Genomic DNA, 12140 nt, shown 5'->3' with positions numbered 1-12140 from the left:
GAGGGTAGCCTAACATCTTACATTTTCTCAAAAGGCCACAAATTGTCTGTTTAATTTTATCAACAGCTTAATCCTGTCTACATAGTAGCCAAAATCCCTTTAACATCCAGGGTTGCATGTCCTTGTCTCCCCAAGGAGACTATGAGGCTTTGGGTAAAACCACAGACAATGATGCAGACTGGCTGACATGAAAATAGAATACAATTTAGGATGTGATCTAAGTACCACTTTGTCTTTGTGGAATATAGTATAAATCCACCAATTCTGAGATCTTAGTAGTCAATACCTCATCCAGGAACAATTAGACCATCATGAAAGGAGAGAGAGCAATCTGCTAAGGGCTCAAAAAGCTCTTCTATGACTTTCGTTAACACCACATGCAAGTTCCAAAGAAGAGGAGTCTCCCAGATGCGACCATTCATGTTTATATCACCCTTTAAAAATTTTACCAGGCGATGGTGAAATAGCGATCCTTTTCACAGGGACGTGCTTGGCAGGAATAGCCAGTAAGCAAGCCAACTGAGAGCTTGCACAAATCCATCATACAGAGCTGGGAACAAAATCTGGTGGAGAGATTCTGTGTTGAGCCTCCCAGACCTGTCTTGTGGGCCCCAGGCACAGGAACTGCAGGGCTGGTCTTCTGGAAGCAACTTTGTGACTAATCACAAGCCCCGACACAGGCCACCGCTGTGGTGCATCAGGTCAGGATCACACCACTGCTGAGATTCCAGGCAGTGCTGAGCCCATAAGACAGGCTTGGGAGGCTGCTGTAACTTCAGCAGCTAGGGGGGCCCACTCCAGCCCCCAGAGCAGCCCAGAGTAGGAGGCACAAGCAATGGCTTTAATCCACCATAGCCTCTTCCTCCCGCTGGCCTGAGAGTTTTGTTCTGAACTTCTAAGGGGCCCAATGCAGAATCTCTCCATTAGATTTCATTCCCAGCTGTGCATGGATGGATTTCTGCAAGCTCTGAGTTATCTGTGACATGGGTAAATCACGGATAGGTACACACGCCTCCCTCCCACCCCCAGCAAGGTATGAAAGTTGCACAACAGGAAGAAAGGCTCCTGGCATGCTCCCCCCTTTCACATCAGTGCAAAGGCCTATCACACTATGTCCCTAAAATCCTCATGGAATATTTGTCTCGCCTCAGTTGGAGGATACCATGAAACAATCCAGTAAAACAGTTCTCACTGCATGGACCACTGTATGCTAAATTATAGTGGTCTGAATGTTTAGCTAATAGAGGAATCCTACTGGCTGAACATCCTTAAGTGTTTTCTAATATATTTAATAGCAGTGTGAATGCCTGTAGCGAGGACCCTCTTTAAAATCCTGGTAGCCCCTTTTGCAACTGAAAAAGTATCACTGAGTATAGCAATTAAGTCTGGTTTTTCTGAAATGAAAGGCGGTAGAGATAGAAGTGCTGTCTTGCTTAAAGAATACCATCATTTCAGTTATATCATACACTGCCTTAATTTTAGAATGATCAGTGGCGATAGTCTATTACTACCGTTACATGCTCACAATGTGTTTGGAGCTGCACAAGACAAAATGGAGGCAACCTGTGTTCCAGGGAGTTTACAATCTGAGGCCTTTAGCTGTGCAAATACTAGCCCGTGCACTTTTACTCCTGTGAGTTAATCCCATTGACCTCAGTGAGACTAACTATGTGCATAAAGTTAAGCAGGTGTATGTTTCCATTTCCTTTTTAGATCCTGATATTGCAGACTCCAGAATGACCTGAGAAGTCCAGAGGAAGAATTAAGAATGCAGGGTGGGGCAGAAGGATGGTGGGGTTTTTCCCTTTGTTTGCTGACTCATATATTCACATGAATATCTGAAGTACATGGTCAGCGATTTCTTGCACTGCTAGGAGTTTAGCTCATTACAGTAATCGGGTCCCATTAGAATTTAGAAAATAATTGCTATGTCTGTGTGCAAACTGCAAGCACAAGGCACCTGTGCTCATTTGCACAAATTTTCCCTCTTGCCTCTGCTCCACCCATGACACACATCACCCCCTAGGCAGTGAGACTGGAGCAGTTCTCAGGCACAGGAATTAGGGAGCATGGGAAAATGGGTCCATGCATCCTGCAACACTATGATCCTGTAAGGTAGGATTAGTGATCTAATTGTCCCAGCACTCAGTATGGAAGCAAGGACAGTGCAAAACAGACAAGCCTCTAAGTTATGATGCAGACATAAGTCTGCAATAAATTTCCCTGATAGGGGATTCCATCTCTCTTGAACCCCACAGGACTCTGCCCCTGTGCATTTAACTTGGGCAGCATAAGGACTGTAGGGACCAGAATTTGGCTTATTTTGCCTATGGACCTAAGGATATGTGTCTGAAGAGATCCTCAACTTGCCCACTGTATGCAAGTGTTCTCATCTCTAGGACTCCCCCCCGCATGCCTGGACATGGTATTATAGGGAACTGTGTCCAATGTTCCCCTGCCTGGCTCTCCCACAGACCTGCAACAACCTCTCTCCATCCAATTCCCCCTCTGGGTGCTCCGGGGTTTGCCCTTTGGCCAAGTCCCATAGAAGTCCAAACCCGTTCAGGGGTAGCACAAGTCCAAATAAAAATTCAAACAAGTCTTCAAACTCTTAGCCCTTCCACCCCACTTCAGCTTCTCTATAGTTTCCTTGTTCACCATACCTGGAGCATTCACTGCTCCCATAACATGCTCCCCCTGTTGTACCTCAACCCAGGCTCCTCTCTGTCAGCAAGACCTTTCTTTTTTGCAGTTCCTCCTAAGTGAGCAGTCTCCATGGTTCCACCTCCTCTGGCCAGCAGGCAATTAATTAATCACACTCCAGGTGCAGAGCATAACTCATTGGGGTTCTTTCCCTAGCATACCAGGTGATGGAGGTTAAGTCCCATCATACCCTCAAATATCACTTATTCTAAGTTTGATTCAGGTTCACAGAGTTACGAGAGCAGGTCAAAACCAGGGGCTAGAGTGGATCTGGATAAAATAAAAACTAGCTTGAATCTTTCAGGCAAACGTTAAAAGGCAGAGAAGTACCTATCACATGTCAAACATGCTGGACAAAATGGCACACAGCACTACAACTTGAGAAATCCCTTGGCAATATGGGGACTGAACATGTGAGGTTGTGTGCCTGTGTGACTGTGTATGCACACACATGCAAGTTTCTGTGGGGAGACCCAAACACGAAAGTTCACACAATAATTAAACAAACAAAAAGCAGAGTGTCTGGGAAGATTCCAAATGCCGTGACTTAATTACCGTGCAGCCACATTTCAGATTATTTTGTTTATTAGTTACATGTTAAAATGCAAATCACATACTGTAGTTTTAACAAAACAGAAAACTATTTTTTGGCATAAATATCTACCAGAATAGATTTTTCCCCCCAAATTAACTTGTCTGAAACATCCTCGGCTCCAGTATTAGTTCCTTCTTCTCTACATTGCAGTTCTTTTGGTAAGACGCCAAAGCCTGTCAATTAACAGTAAGCCTATCCCTTATGAACAGAAGCAGAGACTGTGATCATGTTCAGCTAAGATCAAGGATTAGTAAATCAGCATGGCACCAGATTGCAGACACTATTTAAACCCCACAGGCCGACAAGCCAGTGTAGCTATATTATGTTCTGGCTGGATGTGGAGAACAGAATCTCAGGGTTACAGAGGAGTTCACTTTTTACCTTTCCTCTACAGTCAATTACAAGTCAACTTAAAATGTGCACTGATTTTATCGTGTTGGTCTGATCAAATGCCAGCTAGCAAACATCAACAGCCTACCCCTATAATGTCTTATCAGGGACTCTCTATCAAATTAAACATATTTCATTACACCCCCAATCAATTATAGAAGACAGGATTTATTTATTTATTTATTTGCAGGCAAACCAAATATTGCACTGGGTTTGGCACAGAGGTTTCATTTCAAAGCTTGATGGAACGTAATTGTATCTTTATATTCTCCATCACACGGGGTTGTTTTGGAGCCAGCCATTTGCAGCAGAATCACGGGCTGAGCATTAAGAGACATTTTTAACCGGCATAATAAAACAGCGCTTGAGTCTAGTGCTTCATTGTAAGGCCAAATAAGGACAGACCGTACAGTACACATCCTGTCTTCCTCAGAATAATCATTTCTGCCCCCAGATTTCTTTCATTCCAGATCAAGTGACAAGGGAGGGAGCTGAGATATTTACTGCCAGTTAGAATACAAAGTCAAGGAGGTCCAGAGGGACCCTCACTCCACAACGTGAGTGTGAGACTGAAAAACAAATGATATTATCAGAAAAGGATCACAGAAAGCAAGGTTCACTCAAATAAAAACAGCCTTTATTAACCTCTCTTTGAAATAATCTGAAAGCAAAGTCAACGAACAATGGGCAGGGGTGACCTGTACCCCTATTCGCTCCCCTCTCCCCCCCCTCCACCATATACATACAAGCATCTTCAGCAGGAACAAAGTATAGTGCACTGCTACACTGCTAGTGTTAGGACAATGCTAGCTCTGTAATGAGAGAGGGTATCGAGGCCTTTAAGAATAAGCTTTACTTTAGCACTACCTCCCCACGGAGCCAGAGTTTTCTGTATCTGTGAAGTGCAAGACTTGGAGTAATACAGAAAGAAAACTGGTTAGCAAATGGTCATCTCTGCATCCAATAACTTTCTCTTGCTCACATCAATGATACACGTAGTGCAAAGAAGGTGTGAGGCCAACAACCAAGGGATCCTCCAGATACACAGTATGGCGAAATGGCATCTCTGGAACCTGAACTTGCAATTTTTAAAGAAGAAGTATGGTAATTTTTCTTAAAATGCATGTTTAAAAACAGGGTCAGGTCATCCTTAGATGCATCTGTCTCTTTGTCAACTTACCAGCATGTTGCCCCTTTCCTGAGTGGTAGGAGATCTGGGGGCCTTGAATGTCAACTCCCTGTTTAGAGCAGAAATCAGTAACAAGATCAGGATATTTTCCTAGCATAATTTATGTACAAAATGTATATTTCCTTGAACAGAGGCAGTAAACTGCACAAGGGCAGCTCCCTTTTGCAGAAACCCAGGTAAGACACCACTGCCTATCCCCAAAATAGCCATCTTTGGCCTCAGTCTCTTAAGGATCTCACACCAAAGCAAACAACAGCTTAATAAAAGTCCTTCTCTTCACACCCCAGTTCATGAGCTCTCCACCTGGGAAACCCCTCTAACTAAAAACTTCTCCCCAAGGATCATGTGGTCTTCAAATGAGAGCCTGAGCATCAACCCCTTCTTTTGCACAGCGGTTCTGCAGTACAAAGGAACCTCCAAGCTCTAGCTGCCAGTCAGAAGAAAGTGGTTTAAACCACACGGTCTCTTTAATAAGAACCTGGGTCCTTATACATCAGTGACCCCTTGATGGGCAAGCAATTAGAATCTTTTTGCACAATGGCACTTCTGCAAAGAGACCATCCTAACTTTAGAATTGAATCTATTCTGAGCTATACGACTTAGATATTGGCATAGAAAGTACGCTTAAGTTTGCAGACGATACCAAACTGGGAGGGACTGCAACTGCTTTGGAGGACAGGGTCATAATTCAAAATGATCTGGACAAATTGGAGAAATGGTCTGAGGTAAACAGGATGAAGTTTAACAAAGACAAATGCAAAGTGCTCCACTTAGGAAGGAAAAATCAGTTTCACACATACAAAATGGGAAGAGACTATCTAGGAAGGAGTACAGCAGAAAGGGATCTAGGGGTTATAGTGGACCACAAGCTAAATATGAGTCAACAGTGTGATGCTGTTGCAAAAAAAGCAAACGTGAATCTGGGATGCATTAACAGGTGTGTTGTGAGCAAGACACGAGAAGTCATTCTTCCGCTCTATTCTGCGCGTGTCAGGCCTCAGCTGGAGTATTGTGTCCAGTTCTGGGCACCGTATTTCAAGAAAGATGTGGAGAAATTGGAGAGGATCCAGAGAAGAGCAACAAGAATGATTAAAGGTCTAGAGAACATGACCTATGAAGGAAGGCTGAAAGAATTGGGTTTTTTAGTTTGGAAAAGAGAAGACTGAGAGGGTACATGATAGCAGTTTTCAGGTATCTAAAAGGGTGTCATCAGGAGGAGGGAGAAAACTTGTTCATCTTAGCCTCTAAGGATAGAACAAGAAGCAATGGGCTTAAACTGCAGCAAGGGAGGTTTAGGTTGGACATTAGGAAAAAGTTCCTAACCGTCAGGGTGGTTAAACACTGGAATAAAATGCCTAGGGAGGTTGTGGAATCTCCATCTCTGGAGATATTTAAGAGTAGGTTAGATAAATGTCTATCAGGGATGGACCAGGTCTAGACCAGGGGTCGGCAACCGGTGGCTCGCGGCTCGCCAGGGTAAGCACCCTGGCGGGCCGGCCCGGTTTGTTTATCTGCCGCGTCGGCAAGTTCGGCCGATCGCGGCTCCCACTGGCCGTGGTTCGCGGTCCCAGGCCAATGCGGGAGGCAGGAAGCCGCGGCCAGAACATCCCTCGGCTCGCGCCACTTTCTGCCTCCCGCATTGGCCTGGGACCGCGAACCGCGGCCAGTGGGAGCCGCGATCGGCCGAACTTGCCGACGCGGCAGATAAACAAACCGGGCCGGCCCGCCAGGGTGCTTACCCTGGCGAGCCGCGAGCCACCGGTTGCCGACCCCTGGTCTAGACAGTATTTGGTCCTGCCATGAGGGCAGGGGACTGGACTCGATGACGTCTCAAGGTCCCCTCCAGTCCTAGAATCTATGAATCTATGCAGACTCCTGCTTGCCTTGTAATCTTAAATTTAAGCCCCTGCTTAAATCCCAAAAGTCAAAAGACATGCTCTTAAGGCGAATAGGCATGATGAATCAGGGCCTTCTCCGCCTTCTGGCTAAGAGAGGTGAAAACATTATCTAATCTCTAAGAATTGTGCCCCATATCTGTCACTAAATTCAAATCACTTTAGCAGAAGCTTTCTTAAAAATCATCAGTTATTGGATACTCAGTACCTGGAATACTTATCTGGAGGTCAAACATCCCTATTAATTGAAGCCAATGGAGTTACGTTAAATATGATTTTGATCCAGCGTGCACACATTGTTTTACACTCAGACAAGTAACCAGGCAAAACTAGACGTTCGTACTTGCTATAAAGTTAGAAACTGAAAAGAGAGTTTCTCATTTTGTCTTTTACTCTATGCAATTGCTTAGACGGACATATATTGGCTCGCATGGTGTCTGACAGGCTCTGAAAAGCTAAGTAAGAAATAGCAAGTTAACAATGCTGCAGTAATTCTACATGTACCAGTAAGAATGATCACTCAGAAAATGTTTCTTGTACCAAATGAATGCAACTCCGCACTGATTTAACTTGTTACTGCAATTTCCTTTTAACTACGTCCCCTCATGTGACAAGGTGTGAGGAAACTTCTAGAGCAGTGCTGTATCAGGTCTGTCTGGACTAGGAAAGCAACTGTCATTATTTGAGGCCTGAAAAGAGGGAGGAGGGATGAAGAGAATGGAGGGCTGTGGGGAAAACACAATGAAACCTGATATAGATTTTCCAGTTCCCTTTGAAGCTAACATTTAAATGCAAAGAACTTCTCCATGCCCTTGAAGTCCCAAACTGTTATATTATATATATATTTTCCTATTTTACCAATACTGAAAGTCTTTCAACTTCTGACACATTTATATACCTACCCTAGAAGGCCTAGAATGAGTTAAAAAAATTAAATATACAATCCAAAGCCAAACATATTTGTAGCAGGAATTTATCATATTTGTTAATTTATTACAAGCCGAAATATCATATAATCAGTATCACTCAACTAATGAACATTTGTGTCAAGTTTCAAATCTTCAGAAATGTATTATTATAGTTTCATATCACAAGGTATTAGTCAAACAACCTTAACTCCCCCTCCAATTTCAGATTTTTTAAAAAATCCTCCATACTCTTATATGGAAACATTGTAATAAATTTGCCCATACATACATTGTAGTGATTGGCTATGGACACTCAGATTCATTGGCACCAAAGGTTTTCATAGACATTTACGGGTTTTGACAAAAATGTTTATCAGGAACGTTTCTCAAGTCCAGGATAGAATTTCTGATCAAAACCGGAGACAGGACCCCAGAATACCCTACAATCTGGTGGGTCAGTGAGTCAAATGAGAGGTTGGAGTGCCAGCCTGATTCACATCTTCCATAGCCCAGGTGAGTGCTCAAACCACTGGATTATTGGCTATTTTCTCTCTCTCTTGGAAGTCTCATTTTCATCCCAACAAAGAATGAAAAATTTTGAAACCTCAAAATATTTCACATGAGAATTTGTATTTTCCAGCCTGCCCTATATGGCACTTTTTTCAATCACTCAAATAGTTCACTTGAAAGATATAATGATGTAGAGTACCAAGAATGGGATTTTTTTTTCCTGGTATAGTGTAAGGATCAGTCTGGAACTAGTTTTTTTTTAAGGATGCCTTTAAAAAGAACTAGGTTCTCAGTGAGTTACTGCTGGTGTGTCTTTGATAGGGATGAAGAAATGGCCTTATTCATTCATAAATACCCACAAACAGCACACCAGGTTTGTCTTAAAAAAACATGAGGAGCTCTGTGACAGCAGCAGAAGCTACACTGAAGAACTGTAATCTTTAAGTGACTCATAGGAGAATGTAAAATAAAGTGGGCGTTTGATGGTTGTGTGTCCTTCTGCCCTTTGCCATGCAAGTTACTTTACCCAACCAATGCCAAAGTGGCGCAAGATGCAGGTTGAGTGTAAACAGCCAAGTAGTATGACTTGCACCACCATTTACTGTATAATAGCAGTGAATTTGGCCCAGAGACTCTCATCTCTCTGAGGTTTGAATTTGAACTAGTGCAGATTGAGCTTAATATCATTTTATACTGCTCCAAGCTTCTGCACACAAAAATACGAAAAGGAAAAGGGTCTTTTCGTGATACAAACATGTGGACAATGGTGAATATGTGTTTCTTATATACTAATGTCACAAGAGCATCCTTCTCATCCAACCTAACGTGGTTCCCACAAATAGTGCAGTTTGTCCAGGTTGTTTAAAAAAAAGTGAAAATGTACAGAGTATCACAGTGACCACAGGTACATGGGAAAGATGTGTTTCTATAATCAGCTTCCTTCCTTTTCCTCTCTGCAGTGTTAAAATACAGTGAGGCATGAAAAAAAATGTACCACAGCCATAATTCAACAACAAAACAAATACCTTCACTTTTGCACATTGCTTTTATTTTTTTATGGTTCAACCGTGTCTCATGTGCACATGCACACATTCCATATAACTGGGGTTTAGCACACAGAATAATGTAATTACTCATTCTTGAATAGAAGGATAATTACTGTCACAGAAACCCACATAACTTACAGATTTTTTTGTTCTTTTTAAAATGATAAATACTGTATTTTCTGTTTTGGAGCAGGATGCATCCTTTTCCTTCAGATTCCCCTCCGCCCCTCCCACCCCACCCCATTGAATTACAGATGTTTTGAATGAACAACGAGGGATATCACTTCGCACAAGGGAAAAAGACAAGATTATTTGGAATTTATAAAAATAAAAGTAATCCTGTGTCTCTAGAGACAGTGAGGTGAGTCATCATTTGTTAAAGTGGGTTATCATCAGTTATAACCTCACTTCACATCAAATTACTGATACAAACACATCTGGTAGAAATGGGAAAAATAAAGAGGCGGCAAAAAAGAAAAAATTAACTAGCCACAGATAGACACTCAATACAAGATGTTCATATTAATAATTATTAAAGAGCACCAATAATTCAAGGGTATCATTGTCCCAGGCATTTAGATGCCACAATGATGAGCATTAGCTAGACAGATACTAGAATAGGCAGTGGGGAAATGGGCCCATGGCTTTGCAATTCACTCCTTAGTAAAAGTAGCACATATATGATGGACCCCCAGAGAATGCTGCAAAGCTGATCTCCCATCACCACCACTGGCAATTGATAATGGGGATAATTGTAATTGTAGGAGTGAGGAACTCAAAGAATGGAGGTGGATTTCCAAAGGTTTCTCTTAGATTGCTGCAGTCAGAATATATTTTTAAGTAATGTCAAGGACTCCTGGAGTGCCCTTTTTATATTTTTATAAGTCTAAATAATTAAATATAAATGCTGATTAATTATAGGATACTAAACCAAAAATATAGATTTTTGGAATAAGGTTATGATATATCCTAACAAAATATTGATGACTATCTCTTCTTTGATGGCGATTGGGATACTTAGATTCCCTTTAAAGATCCATTGGAGACCTATATCGACAAATTAATCTTTGTCCATAAGGTTGCAAAAAAATTAAGAAATCGCTGTCCTCCTATCATTAAACAGCAACAAATATGGCCATGTCCACTAAAAGAGAAGAGCATGGAAGTCAAATTCTGCTCTGTCCACTGGCATAAATCTGAAGTAACTTAATCAGCTTCAGTGAAGTTATCCTGGATTCACACTGGTGAAGCAGAACAATTTATATTAAAGTAGCATTTTTTTGGGTCCCATTCCAGGACTTGATGTAACAAACAAACAATAGATCAGTACACGCAGCTTTACAACCCACTATAAATAGTAGACTGTCAATTCGACACTCAAATCGAGATTCTGCCTGTTTGAAATAACTTCCTTAATGACCAGACATTTCACAAGATGATTCATATTGGCTAGGCATAGCCAAACCACATACATTCAAAATGCAAGCTCTTCTCATGAGCCTCAAAACTGGAATTTAAGTAAATCCTGCAGTTATGGAGTTCTCTTCCATATTGACCATATTCCCCTTCGATTTAGCACATCTTCACAGAGAGGAAGTCACAATCACCATATTCTTTCTGTAGATTTTTGTGGTCCTCTAGCTCACCAGCTCCAGTTTCAACCCTCCCAGCATCATACCCCAAGTCAGTTTTGAGAGCGGAATCAGACCACATTGGTCTTAATTAAAAAAAAAAAAAAAGAGTGTTTATTGTACCACTTTGTCAGCTAATAACCTGCCTTTTTCAATTGGTTTTGTAAATTAAGAATGTTAGACGTTCACTTTGTTATTAAAAACTGAGAATTTGTGTTTGGGCTGTTGCCAACTTCTGTGCCATTTAGGGCCACGTCTTCGTGGGGGAAAGAGTTGGGGGGGGGGAGATGGGAGGAGAGAGGGAGTAGCAAAGTCCATAATAAAAGACTTGCTTCAGCAAGAAAAATGTCAGCGCAAGGACAGAATTCTCAGCTCCAGTGGGCCAGGTGGTTCTGTATGTGGGCTAGAGCTGATAGAAACACAATTTTTGACCTGCAAGAAATTCTGATATTTCAATATTTGTTTTGTTCTCAGATCAGATCATGGTGATAAGTGGGATGCCAGAGGCCTACTTCCACAATCCTGCTGTCCCATGGGGGAGTGGGCATCAGAAGCATCACAGTCTTTAGAGAAGTGTTGCCCTTCCCTTTCCAAAGGGAAGCCTGCTGCAGCATGTGCTAACCTCATGTGTTTTGCTGATAGCTGGAATTGGTCTGCAATTCAAAATTCAGTTTTTCCCTTGCTCTAATTATGCCTTCAATTTAGCTCCTGATATTTTAAAATTATGCTCTAATTCTCCTTCTTTAACCAGATGGTTTATATTTTTAAAAATCCTTGATTATACTAATTTTCACATCCCTACTTAAACATTGTTAGCATCTGCTGACCTATCCCCCTGTTAAAACTGTAATGAATTTTGACTGCAGTCAGTCCAGCTGTTCACTAAATATTTTCTACATTTCTACAGTGGATTTTTCCATTACACATGAGATTCTCACACTGAATTCTCAAAACCTTTTCTGCTAATTCCTACTATTATTTCTTCTTACAGAATTATAGAAATGTAGGGTTGGAAGAGATATCAAGAGGTCATACAGGCCACCCCTCCCACCCTGCACGGAGGCAGGATTAAGTACACCTAGACAAACATTTGTCAGGGATGGTCTAACTTGTTCTTTAAAAACCTGCAAGGACAGGAATCCCACAACCTTCCTAGGTAACCTGTTCCAGTGCTTAACTACCTTTTACAGTTAGGAAGTTGTTCTAATATTTAACCCAAATCTCCCTTATTGCAAACTAAGCAGATTATTTTTTGCCCTGCTGTTGGTGGAAT

The 12140-nt window shown here is 41.8% G+C and overlaps 1 long non-coding RNA gene across 1 annotated transcript in view; it reads right to left on the bottom strand.

Annotated features, from left to right (window-relative positions):
- LOC123353044 overlaps nt 1–12140 on the bottom strand; it is a 65908-nt gene that overhangs the window by 39615 nt on the left and 14153 nt on the right. The gene's annotated exons all lie outside the window — the stretch shown is intronic.

This window comes from Mauremys mutica, chromosome 1 (assembly GCF_020497125.1).
Source record: "Mauremys mutica isolate MM-2020 ecotype Southern chromosome 1, ASM2049712v1, whole genome shotgun sequence".
NCBI classification, from domain to species: domain Eukaryota; kingdom Metazoa; phylum Chordata; order Testudines; family Geoemydidae; genus Mauremys; species Mauremys mutica.
Note: the sequence above shows the minus strand (reverse complement) of the source record. Positions and strands in the feature narration are given on the sequence as shown.